A 13,860-nucleotide genomic window follows, 5' to 3' on the forward strand; every position below is an offset into this window, starting at 1 on the left:
GCGTGCGGGCAAATATACTGTCATCATTTCAGCCTTTCACATTAACATCCATTATTATTTCCACTCTTCTGACAGTTGTTTTAAGAAGTCACAATTTCACAATATCATCATGCACACACATTATCAATAAAACATCTGCATTTTGTTGTTTTGTTTTTAATATGTTTTGTCTTCAGTGAAAGTCCAGCTTTGACTTGATTTAAAACTTAAATCATAATATCTGGGAGCAGATTACAAAGGAAGAGAAATAAATCATTTTGCCTGTGTTTAAGAAAGCATAGGGTAGGAGTTTTTATTTGACAATTTAGAATACATGTCTTCCTCCATTCTGCCTTTGTCCATTGGTCTTTTTAGGATATAAAGAGTTTTCTTTAAATAGCAGCACAATGTATAAAGCACATGATTGCCTTTAACAGTGCTCCTTAATATGAATGGTCACCTAATACTAATCTTTAAAGTCAGTTCAGAGGAAAAATTATAATAAGCCCAAGGTAATCTTAATGACTAGGTATGACATGCCACAGTATTGCTTTCCAATAAATCATCTTTGGTATTCAGAGCAGCACTCAGTTTAATGTTAAAGCATATTAAAGTATGGAATCCTGTCCTCAATAAAGTCACTAAGAATTTTTTATTGACTTCAGCAGAAATGATATCTTACCCCAGATTTTCAAACTATGAGTCTGCATTTGGAAAGTGCAATTTTATATTCCATCGTATTTGCATTTTCGCTGACATTAAAACAAAGTTGAGACAGAATAAATAACAGCCTCTGTATTCACTGGGGGTTTTTTACCTCCGAGATAATCTATTTCAAATTCTGGTGGGTCAATGCAGAATCATAAAGTCTGGCAGTAGTTCAATGAACTTGTCATGGGAGTGAAGCAATTTATTTATCCATATGTGTGCAGATGGGGTAGAGAACATCATGAACAAAACTGCCCTCAGTAATGCTGACAGAGTCACTTCCTGACCACTTGTACTGATGCTGTTTTGACGCTGCTTTCTTTCCTTCTCTCCATATATATTCATATATGTGTGTGCATGGTGAAAACAGGCCACATACATATTCAAAATACTTCCCCAAAACAAAGAAGTATCTCTAAATGTAGTACCAGTAGTAGTAGTAGTAGGAGTAATAGTAATAATGATAATAATAATAAATAATAATAGGAAACAACTTCATAGCCACCGATTTCACAAAGGGGAAACCACTTCTGCCATTTATAGCCATAACTGGGTGGATCAAGCCCTGCCATTCCTAATTTTTTTCCCCATGGATTTTACTGAAAGTCCCTCCAGGGCGCAGCACCGCAGGGATACCCCACTTTCCACTGAGGAGAAGAGAGGGAGAAGGGGAGGGAGCTGGAAATGCCCCACTTCTTGTTTGCAGCAGGCTGATCCCAGAGCCACTGTGTGTGTAATGCCGTGGGGATCTCTGGGGACTCCTCCACGGTGTCCCTGTCCTACCAGACCTGGTGGTTGCTGTAACATGGCTGAGAGTAGAAACCTCATCAAGAGGGTTGAAGAATAATCATCGCTGGTTGAGACTTCGAAAAGAAAGGATTTAAGATGTAGCAGGGTAATGATGCAGAGGTGAGGACCTGCTATGCGTCATTTCTTAGTTACAGAACAAGGATTAGGGGTATCATTTTAATAGAAGGAACACGGGGGATTATACAGGCTATGGATCCATCCAGTAAACACTCCTCCCAAACCTTCACAAGGGTAGTAACAAATCCTGTGAGGCCTTTCAGCAGCAGCCTGGGAAAAAAATATAATTGTCTCTGCGATGCTTAACTTGTAACCTAATTCAAAGTCATTTTTTAAATTATACACCTACCTACTACCAGTGCAGTCTGAGTAGGCAAAATTAGTAACAGGCATGCTCAGTAAATCCAAGGTTTAAAGCTTTAGCGAGAATGTTACTAAGTTGAGTAATACTACCAGTCATGAGAATTACAGTTATCTGCCTCCTTATCTTTTCCTATTTATTTGATGGGGTTTATTTATTCTTACAGCACTAGCAAAATGGGACAGGTCTGGCAGAGGGAGGGACTATCTATATGCATGTGGCTGGTGGTGTTGTTGAGTTGCCTGCAGCAGCGGTGCCAGGGCACCCGGGCGCTGTGAAACACTGGTCTGGACAAGGAGGTGAAGAGAGAGGATTTACCACTTCATAGCAAGCCTGTTAAGAGATGAGAAAAGAGCAAAGCCTTCCAGGGCACAGCTCCCTCCCCAGGCATGTTATACATCCCCTTACAACTTGGAAGGCGCTGGGTGGATGATGCTGCAGTGGGGAGGAAAGCTTCAGGTTCAACTCCCCCACTCCTACATCGGCAGCTGATGATGGGCTCATTGGCAGGGACACTGCCAAAATTGTGGCACCCAAGGGTTAGTGCCCATGGCAAGGCAGTTGCAAAGGGAGATGGCTTGTGCCTGCCTGTGCTTCATCACCCACGAGCATGGATTGTGCACAGCCTGAACATCTGCTTTTTTACCCCAAATCCTTCTTTAAGAAAAGCTTCTGCTTTCAGCTTTGATGCTCTTCACTCAGGATCCTGGAGCTGACCAAAATGTGGCTATGCGCAGATGATACAAAACCCCACACGTCTACAGTCCTTATAGATAGATTACAGAAAGACTATCTTCCCAGCAAAATGTCAAAAAAGACTCAAAGAGGACCACATTATCCACCTACAAATTGGGCATTTAGCCCAAACGGTTTTCTATGCAAGTGCTATATGCAGGTAAACCATTTAACCTCATTTTCCCTGGGAAAGCTGAGGATCTAATTTAGCTTACTTAAAGGACTGAGATGTCTCACTCAGCGGCAATGCAGACAGCGGTTGCACATGGTGCAGGAAAGAACCACTCCTACAGTGACTTGCAGCTGATCTCCTAAAGAGACATCTATCTGAGACCTTTTGGGTGCTCTCATTCAAGAAATTCAGCCCTGACTTGAAGTAACAGTGTCCATCATGTAGTTTCTTTTTAATCCCATTCAAAATACTGCTGGCCCTGCACATGCTTTATTTTATTTCTGCAGACATGATGAAGCTACTGGCTATCATAAGAAAGGACAGAGGGGGCCTTCAAACCCAGTGCCGCTCTATACTTACGCTTTTGCTCTTTGCCCTTTCTTGCTGATTACACCAGGTTTTTAAATAGCTGCTTGGGATCTAATCTTAGCTGCTGTGTCAGCTGGCCCCTGCTGAGGCTTAAATCCTTCTGCTGACTATGAAAGTGTAGACTGAAGTCTCAAAAAGGAACAAGGCATTTTCCTTCTAGAGAGCAGAGTGTAGAGTGGGAATGAATAGGAAAGTGTTTCTTGTAGGAAAGTGAACAATGGCAAAGCACGAGAATATGGGCTGATGTACATTTTCTGTGGTCTCTTGCCCTCTGGCAGTTTGTTCCTTCTCTCTATGCTGGCTCCTCCATAGTGCCAACACAAGCACTTGCATGGCTGATGCATTGCAGTTCAGATCCAGCTGAACTGATCCATCTAAAAAATAACATTTTTTTTTTTTCTTTTTTGGACATGTTATGCCTACCAGATCATTTCCAGACTGTGTGACCTGGGTTTCAGAGCTGGGAACTGGAGCAAGATTTGTCACACAGGCAACTCAACAGCTCCATTAAACAAGGTTCCTGCTATGCCAAGCGTGTAATGGGACTTTCAGGGTCTTGTTCATTACCAGAACAGTATAAAAGTGTTCTGCGCTTCCAAACAGGAGGGCTGAGGGAAACGAGTTTCAGAGCCCACTGAAGCACCAAAACTGCAGGGGCTGTATCTGTGTCCTTCAAAGGCAAAGTCCTCACCAGAGCTAAGAAAACTCTCCCCATTCTCAATGCCAGCAACTTTGCTAGCATGAATACACTTTTTTTTTTTTTTTTTTCAACAACAAAAGTTACCATTGGGTTGGGAAATTCTCTTTGTTTTTTCCTTCTCTTCAAAGATGCCTCTGCTCATGATGAATCATTGGAAATGCCCATGCTCAGCTGGATGGGCAGAACGTGCAAGTCATCCTTCCAGCTACAAGCCACATGGCGGGCACACTTTCCTCCAGGCATGCCATGGTGAACGCCTCTCCGCACCGGTACACAAAGTCCCAGGGCAGGCAGGGCGAGCTTGGTGCTGCAGCAGCCCCCAGGTCGCAGTGTGAGCTTCCCTTGGCTCAGGTGCCCATCACCTCTGGGGCAAACTCCTCTCTCTGCCTGCTTCGTGTTGCCCCTCTGTACTGCTGTATCTGTTTCTGTGTTGTTACTGCTAGGAATCAAAGGGGTAAGTTTCTGGGAAGTGAAGCAGTTAGGCTCTCATCACTGCAGAGAGGCATGGAGATGCTTTGCAGAAGGAGCTGCTGACCCGTTGGTGGGCAGTTGTGGGAGCAAACTACATCTCAGGTACATCTGCAGCATTCAGGCAGCACAACTGCTACAACCTCCTCAGCAGCATGAGAACTCAGTGCCTTTTTGCTTCTCAAATTTTATTTGAATCCCTACCAATGACAACATGAACACTTGGGAAATGTTCACTCTTAGAAAAAGCAACTCAAACTTTGATTTTACAGGCCTGTATTGTTAAAAAAAAATAAACTGTCTAGCTCTGTATCAAAAAAAAATCAATCTCTAGAGGCTAGGTTGGTAAATAAATCAGGAGGAGAAGCTGCTGTAAATGAGAAGAGCTCTACCACATTTGCAAGCAGAGCGATAGAGGCCAGTCATACATCAGTCAGTCACACTACTGAGCTGTGGATGTGTTTACTCCACAAAAGTAATTGCAACCATATTCTTTCACAGTAAGGCAAAGTGCCCCATATTTTCCCCGGGATGCAAAGATGTGCATGGGAAGCTGGTAGTCATCATCATCCCCAGCAGTCCCAACTGTACCTTTCCTCACACTAACATATGTGTGTACCTCGTGCACCCTTAAGCCATCCTAAACTAAACTAGGGACCAAATGAGCCAGGCATTACCAGTAATGTGTAAGCTCTCTGGCCAAAAAGGAGTAGCCTCATAATATTCTCCTTTGCAAGTTGCTGAGTTCATGGCCTGTTTTTACATATATTGCTGTTACACCTGGCAACTCATGTTAATAGAGGTATTAGGAACAGCACAAAAAAAAAAAAAAACAGACTTTATCAAACCGTTCCTATGAGGGAAAAAAAACAGCACTGCATATGTCAAAGGCTACATTATTAGAGTGGTATTTAGTCTGCAGCTAAAAGACCACACAAGACTTTATTTCTAACTGCTAACTCAGGTCTCCTCTAGAGACTTGACTGGGATTTAAAGGCTAAGTATCGTGGAGCCGTCTGCAGAGCAGAGAGCAGTCCCCTTAATGCTGTCTTTTCAGGACATTAGTCTTTCCATTTGTACAGAGACAATTGCTCCAGCTAACCTGCCCATCCTGTACCCTAGGCAACCTGACAAATTAAAACTAACTGCCTAATCCATCAAAAAAATGGTTTGCCCTGGCTCCATCAAAAGTAAATAAATAGCTATCCCCCCTCCCTGAAATATAAAATGTTTCAACATCAAAGAAAGCTTCTTCCCTGCTTCATCCTTCCCTCTCCACACGCCCAAAGGGAGGACCTTACAGCACGGCCATGAGGTCTGCAGAAGACTAAGATCTAAGGCCTATCCATTAGCACAGATATTTTCTCTCTAAAACATCCATGAGCTCAGAGTTCCAGGGGAAACTTGTGAGTGGCACAGAAAACCACATCAACGCCTCTGGTGGGGCTCCAAAATAAAAAACACAGCTTGAGGCTGATGGCTTGTCAGCCAGGGGCAGGTCTTGCAGAGCACTCAGCATTGCCTCTTCCTTCCCTGCTGCCTCCAGCAGCCTGCACACACAGTCTTTCCCAATGCCCCTCACAGTATCTAACTTTGCTTTGAAAGTCTGAATGTATTTACTGCCTTTGATTTCCTGGCTGGGGATGTGTGCTTGGAGCCTGTTAATGAAGCTCAGAGAGCAGAGTCGAAGCACTTTCTCAGTGTTGCCTGGCACAGGTGGAAGGAAACTGCCTGGCACCAGTCGCCTTCCTTGCATGCATGCTAGAAGACAACACCATGAAACACTGCACGGCAAGGACAGGCACAGGGCCGGGGCTGTGCATCCCTGCACAGGCAGCTCCGCCTGATGCCTTCCCTGGCATGCACTGCCACGAGCCATAAGCAGATCTAAATCCCACCATATGCCAACTTCAGGAGCCCTAAGCCTCATTAATTCGGCGTGGATTAGCAGCATCTAATATCTAAACGCACTTAAAGTCTTTAGCAACCACTGTTAGCACCTCTTCTGGAGCATAAACGTTTATATGCACCTAAATAGGAGCACTGGGGCAGCACTCTGGTCCTGGTCTGAATAGGTGGGCAAGGGATGGCTGCCTCAGTCATCACAAGACCCTTCGCCTTAGACTCCAGTCACATCTAACCTCTTGCAGCAGCAGCGCCGGGTTTGGCAGCAGGCACAGCGATGGGTATCGCTAGCTGGCCAGGATTTAATTCAACACAGATGGAACTGAGGCAGCCTGAGCCTGATGCAAAGTGCTTCCAGTCCTCGCTTCTCCTTGGGGTCTGCAAGCCACAAAAACAACAGTGCTTCCCAGTTTGGTCATAAAACATCCCTAAAGCTATTTGTTGTTTGTTTTTTGAAAGTGAAGCTTTGATTATCTAGAAGAGACATTCAGAGACACTCACAGCTACTTATCGCTAATAAAAATAAACATTAGGCCTGGACAGGCTAGGTACATCAGCGCACTTGTTCAATAGCTGTTCCTTCTTTGCCCGAGTACCAGACAGGAATGGCCACTCAAGAACCTCTTCTCTGGAAGTACCATTATTTACAGAGAAGTTGCCAGTTCTTGGGGGAGCAAAACACAATACAGAAGTCCAAAAGACATTCTCCACGGTGGATCCCCGATGGACCATGCCCAGGAAGCCCATCTACCACACCACAGTGTGGTTGCTCATCCATCACTCCATGCCTTGTGCCCCATTACAGGAGGTTTGTTTCAGAAGGAGAGTGGCAGAGACCAGGAGAGTCCGCCGATGTGTACCTGGCTCCTGGAGAGACACACTGCCAGCGCAGCAGGTGTTTTAGCCAGCTCGGCCAAGGGAACACAGGGCAGCATGGCCCTTCTTGCCAACCTTACCGTGAGCTGGGAGGACAGGAGGGAAGATACACATCTGGCTAAAGACTGTGTTACTGTCCTGAGCCTCTTGTCCCGGGAAGGACAAGTCTTAGTTTTCAGGTTGTGCTGAACTGATCGAGAAAGCTCATCACCTCCCACTACTGCACCCGAGCGTTGTGTTTATTGAGTGACCATGTCTTGATGGCACCTGGAGTATATTTTAAATGGACAGAGGAGAAGGCAGCGAAGACAACAGCACTTCCTCCTGCAGATCACAACCGGACACATGAATGTAATTTCTTGTGAAGGAAAATCAGGAAAGACAACAGAAAAAACAGAAATGATTTAATAGCTTGAGAATCCATTTTTCTGTGAGAGACGTAGCTGGTAACATTTGTTTTTTTATCAAAGAGAAGACCGAAAGATGACTCTCTTGTAGCATGTGAAATATTTCCATAGGTGGAAATACCAGCTACTAAAAGGCTCTTTAACCAGTAGAAAAATGCATAACAAGAGCCAGTGTCTGGAAGCTGAATCCAGACAAATTAAAATAGGAAATAAGGCATATATTTTTAAGAGCGGCGGTAATTAACCACTGGAACAAATCCTCAAGGGAGACTGTGGATTCTTATCTCTGGAGGGTTTCAAATCATGGCTGGATGCCTTTCTAGAAGATGTACTTTAGCCAAAGAAGCTATTAGGTTCAATACATGGGTAACTGTGTGAAATGTAATGGCCTGTGATATACAGGAAGTAAGAACAGATGATCTAATGTTTCTTTCTGGCCTTAAACGAAAGAAACTCTTCATCTAGATGGGAGCCCTGTGCCTATAGCTGAGAATTTGAAGTAAGGCCTCTACTGCAACATTTATAAACCTGTGAAAAATGAATGTATACATGAGCCAAAGAGAATAGAATCAAACGATTAGTGAGGAGCTAAAGACAAAGAAACACACATATAAAATAATTAATTTCTATTTTTTTATGACTTATGCTGGAATGTAATGAGCACCTATAGAAACCAGGCAGTAATTTACACTGGAGAATTTAAAATGAAATGGGAAGATACGAGACTATGTTTGGAGACTGTCAGTTTTCTGTGATAAAATTGCGTCAGTAATTAATAATCTCCCAGAAAAGAGAGAGCGAGAGATCATCTGCTACCATGTGTCTATTAGCAGATAAATCCAAAGTGAAAGATATCCCCTCTGGGACTACTTGATGGATTATATTAAATTTAATGGTAATGGAAGGAATACTGTAATTGGAAGATGCTGGAGGGAAAAGATATGGTGGGAGCAAGAGAGGGAGGTGCAGTGATGATATATAAGACCCCATGGTATAGGCATGGGCTCAGCTCCTGACAAACTGCACCAAAAGAGTAGAAGGTGCTCCATTCCCCATAGGCAAGGACCAGAAATTGTACAGGATGATCTTAGCTAATATGGAAGCTATATTATCACCAAGGGAGGTATGTTTGGCAACTGCAGTGTGGAAAATAAATATTAGAAATGCCAGAATTTTTTGAATCTATGAGTACATTTCAGAGGAATAAAATGACAAGTTCAATTAGGTTCCTCGAAGCAGAGGAGAGAAACTGATTAATCAGGCATGGAAGTTCCTAAGTAACCAAAACAACTGTGTGGGCTTTCTCCTCTTGACTCATGTTACAGGAGGAGGGTGTATCTATTTGAAAATGGAATATATTTCCACATGCTCTATAAAGGAATGTCCAAACATATCTAGATAGAAAATGGTCCCTGTTATCTAGGTCTCTCCAGAGCCTCTTGTATGTTGTGTGAAGATCTGGAACATGTACAAGAATTTTAGGGTGTTTTCTTTGAAGATAAAGTGGCTTTTAAAAGAATATGTGGACTCAGTCTTAACATCTCAAAGGAGCAATATAAACTTCATAAGTAAACTTGTATTGAGCAGAAAGATAACTACACCAAATGGCAACCTAGATTAAAATAAAACAGCAGCACACTTATAATGTCTGAAGTCCAAAGGCTTCTTGGAAAAATAGCCGTGTCTGTCAGAAAAGCATGATGTGGAGAACCATATCCCTGTAAATTGCCAACAGAATAGCAAGAGTTACCATCCTCAGCCAGTGAAACATCAAATTATTATTGCATCTGAGCTGGCTCTTTCCCAGAGCATTGGATACTGTCTCAACCAGCCTCGGAAAGCTGCTTTCTGCAGATGGGCTTTTTCAGAGGTGTCATACACCTCACCACTCAGGGGAAGAGACAAACAAAAGCCAGCACATGTGACACAAAACTGAACAGTGCAAATAATTCCATGCAAAAGGATGCGTCCTGATCATAAAACTAAATGATGTCATGCAGAGAAATTCAGTTTTCCAGTAGTGTTCCATTTGCTCACTTTGGCTGAAGGCTGAGGGAGGGGGAAGAGAGCCCCCAGTAGTCTCAGAACCCTGATGTTTTGAAAGGGATATGAGGGGTCGCTTTTTATGTCATTTTTGGTGACAGCTGATCACGACAGTGAGTAGGATGGTGACCAAGGTCGGGCTGTACTCTTTGGTCGTGAGCACGGCAGAGCAGAAAGCCGCTGACACGGCTGCCACGCTCATCTTGGTTTGGGTTTTTCTCCAGCGCCCAGCACCCAGCCCTCCTCTGCGCCGTGCCCCCCGATGCCCCTGCACCCCGGTGCCCCTGACCACCGCTGGAATGGGTGGGTGTGTGGCCTCCTGGCGTCACAACACATTCGTGGGTGTTTGCGGCACGAGCAACTCAAGCAGCATCGCTCATCTGTGTAGCGTTGCCCCTCCTCGATAGCACCAGCCATTCCAACCCAGGGATCGCTAGTTTATTTTTATGGAATATTTTGTTCATGTGGACTCATAGCTGCTTCCCACAGGAGAATGTCTTGGAGTAGGAAATGTTCCAAATAACATATGAGCTGCTACGTACATCCACCGCAGAGAAGTGAGAGCTAATAGATGAAGCACAAAGCTCGGCATCGAACCCTCACAGTGCTTAACCCTGACTCTGCCAGTGACTTGCTGCAAGAAAAGGCATGAGCTATTTAGCTAATGCCTCTCCCTCCTGCCTCTGGCAGTTATTATAAGGATGAATTATTTAATGTGTGTACACAGCCTTGAAGTTGTATGCACCATTTCATATGTATATAAGTGCTAAAGATTATTGGGTGGTTCTGTCATTGCTAGAACACTAAACATGCATTTCTGAGCTTAATTAGGTGTGTAAGAACATCTGTACACAGCCACACTGGAAAATGTGAGTCCTGATGTATAAATAATTGTGAGGCCATGGCAAAATAGATCTCAGCAAGAGAAAGCCCATCTGGATTTAACTTTGGCCAAAGCCTGCTAAAGGGTCTCTAATGGCCTCTAAGATCTTAAGGCATCCAGAGAGGATTGCCCCCTCAGTCCTTTCCTGGTTTGAATGATGTGAGTTTGAGCAGAACAGGATGATTATTTCATTAAAAAGGAATCAAACAAAAACCTGGACAGAAGTCATGAAAGCTTTGCTATAAGCCCAGATCTTGGGCACAGGCTTATCAGAAGTTTTGCAGAGGCTTCTATGTACTCTGGGAGGGAAGGTGGTGGGCCATGAGTTACCCAGCCCAAGTGTGCAACAAGACATCCCAAAGCACATCTTGTGGCTTGCCTGTCCTCTCTACTGCTCTGCTTTATGTGTGATAGGTCGCATCCAAATATGTGCTAGACACAAGCCTTTAGCAGCCCTGGGGAAATGCTCCACTTGCAGACCCAACATATTAATACTGGCAAAACCCTTTATGCAAGTCATAGAATCACAGAATGGTTTGGGTTGGAAGGGACCTTAAAGATCATCTAGTCCATTCCCCCCTGTCGTGGGCAGGGACATAAGTCAGCAAGGCGCAGCAAGCTATGATTTGCATTTGTGCAATTTACTCCTGTTTGGGGACCAGCTAATCTCCACCAGTGCAAATAGCAGCTTTGCCTGTATGCACTTGGGGACAACGCTGACAAAGCACCATCAGCGGCTGTCACCAGTGGATATAATATGGCAAAATCCCCAAACCAAACAAGACCTTAATTTCTCATTGAGTGTTGAATTTCCTGAAATCTCAACTTGAAAGGGGTTTCATCCCTTGCTCAAGGGGTAAAATCCTCTGGCGAGAAAAGGTAAATAAAAGTTCACAGTACACGCTTTCTGCAAATAAACGCCCGAGTATCTCACCAATGGGATCAGTGTGATGTAACTGCAACAGCATCTCAGCCTCATCTGTGTTACAGGACCTTGGGAGAAGTTCAGCTTCTCATCATCCTGTGTTATCACAGGAGTGTTTTCAGAGTACATTCTTCACATGTTAATAGTTTTGCACATTATTAAACTGGATCTAATTATGCTTGGTTTTCTAGGAGTAGCAAATCATATTCACAATTGTGTTTTCATTTAAAAAATTATACTATATAAAGATTTCATTAAGATGTTAATTGCTACTGGAATTATATGCACATAAATAATAAACAAGAATATCTACCCATTATTAGAAAATAATTTCCACATATACCAAGCCATTTACTTTAATATGTTTTAGATTTTAAGTGGGAAGTAGTGTGCCTGGCTGGAATTAGCAAAAGATCCGCTGTTATGAAAACGTGACTTTATCTACTTCGCTGCAGAGTGCTGCTTGCCAGCTCACACTAAAAGAATAGGTGATGCCCTTTTAGCATCGATAAAAAGAATGGCTCATATAAAAAAATCTAATGATGGGAAATATTGTGCAGGTTTAAATCACTGAAGGAGTCAGAACAAAAAAGCATGGACTATGAGACAGTGTGAGGACAGCAGACACTTTTCTCTCTGTGGACCCTCTATTTTAACCAGGCGAGGGTAAACTCCGAACCTTCAAAGATGCCTGGATGGGGAGACCATGTTTCTTGCCAGAATCCCTCTGAATTTGCTGGTCCTTCTTTGCAGACAATCCACTGTGAGATATGAAGTGAGCTCCCTGGCCTGTGGGTGACCACCAGCCCCTGGATAGCAAGGGCAGCAAGGACACAACTGTGGCAGCAGCTGGAAATGACACTGGTGAGATCAGTCACACCACAGGAAAGCATCTGTGCTTGTGCTTATTGGTCTCAAGGTGTAATGACAAGATGGAGTTTATTTTTGGCCACTATAAAGAGGATTTCTTGCTCTTGCAGAGCATATTGGACACTGAGATCAAACACACCCTACATAAGGTCCACTGACATGCTCTGTTGGGCAACGGTCATCTATCGGTGACACGGAGAGAAGAATGAAAATGAAAATACAAAGGATCTGGCAGTATCAATAAATTCTCCTTTCTGTGCCTTCCCTCTAGCACCAGAAGCTGACTCCATGTGTGGGAACAGAGAGCTTTCGCTTGGGAGAAAAGTGGAAAGAAACAAGAGGAATGTAAATGTGAGAATCAGAAAACACAGAATTATAAAAAGTCTCTACTACAAGAGGAACCACAATAGAAACCTGAAATCCTGAGCAATAGGAACTAGGAAATAGAAAAAGGAAATTAAATTTTTAAGACCCTGTATGCTTAGATGGTGTTATCTTCAAGACAACAAACAGCAAGGGGCCAGGAAATTCAAAATTAAATCCAACACTCTCCTTATTTCCTAATTTTCTCTTGTTAAGCATAAAAAGCACAGCCAAGATCAAGTTAACTTTATATTTCCTGCCATGTGATTCTATTGGCATAATTCTTGTTGCTATGTATATGTGGACTGACCCACTCTGAAATTTAAAAAAAAATACATTCATTGCCTTGACATGCAGAGAGAGGTAAGCCAAGAATTTCAGAGCTGTAGTTCACAAGAAATGTAACAAGCCTGACTGCTGGTCCCACAAGGTTTTTTGTAAATCCAAGGTGAATGTCTCATGGATGGAGTTCATGTCTGATGGCAGATTCTGTTGTTATTAGATGACATTTATTGATTAGTGTGAGCTATCTGACAAGTGTTTATCCTACCAGAATTTAAATCGTGTAGCTCTTTGGTGCTGCTCTGACACAGCTGCCGTCTTCTACAGTGCATTAATTCTTATGAGTTGAGTATGAAAGGCAGGAGGAAAACTTCTTCGTGAACTCACCCCGCAGTCCTTTGCACCCACCAGCTCACCGGGGCTGCTGGCTACCTGCAGCTCTTGTCATGCCCTGCTGCAGGGAGAGATCATCGAAGGCACAAGACAATGATCTGAGAAACAGGACGTTTCCAACCCTGTGGAGGGAGGTTCATCGGGGGGAACACACCCAGTGGGGCAGTGGGAAGCGTGGGGTGGTGAAATGAGGCCCAGCCAGCTCCCCTCCAGCCAGAAACCATTAGTCCCCCGTGGCTGCCCGTGTCGAAAGCCCTCGGAGCACACCTACCTCTCAGAAACAGAACGCCAAAGCAGAAGACATACCTTGCACAAACACACAGGACAGAGTTCATCGCACGCAGGTGATACCTGTCCCCAGCCCTCAGCAGGGTGTGCAGGGCAGCACGGTTTCTCCCTGCAACCCCAAGAAAGGGCAGAGACAGGTAACTCCGCAGACACTGCCAGCGATGCCCCTGGAGCGGCAGCAAGAACTCCCGTGGTGAGGAGGTGACAGCCACGACCCCAAACAGTGGTGCAGGGAAACCCGGGCGTTCCCCAGGCTTATCCCCAGCGTGGGGTGGAGAGCCCGAGGAGGGAGGACACCTGGTCTGTCGCCGTGGCCTGGGAAGCTC

The sequence above is a fragment of the Tyto alba genome, unplaced genomic scaffold (genome assembly GCF_018691265.1).
Source record: "Tyto alba isolate M040663 unplaced genomic scaffold, T.alba_DEE_v4.0 Super-Scaffold_40, whole genome shotgun sequence".
Lineage (NCBI taxonomy): Eukaryota > Metazoa > Chordata > Aves > Strigiformes > Tytonidae > Tyto > Tyto alba.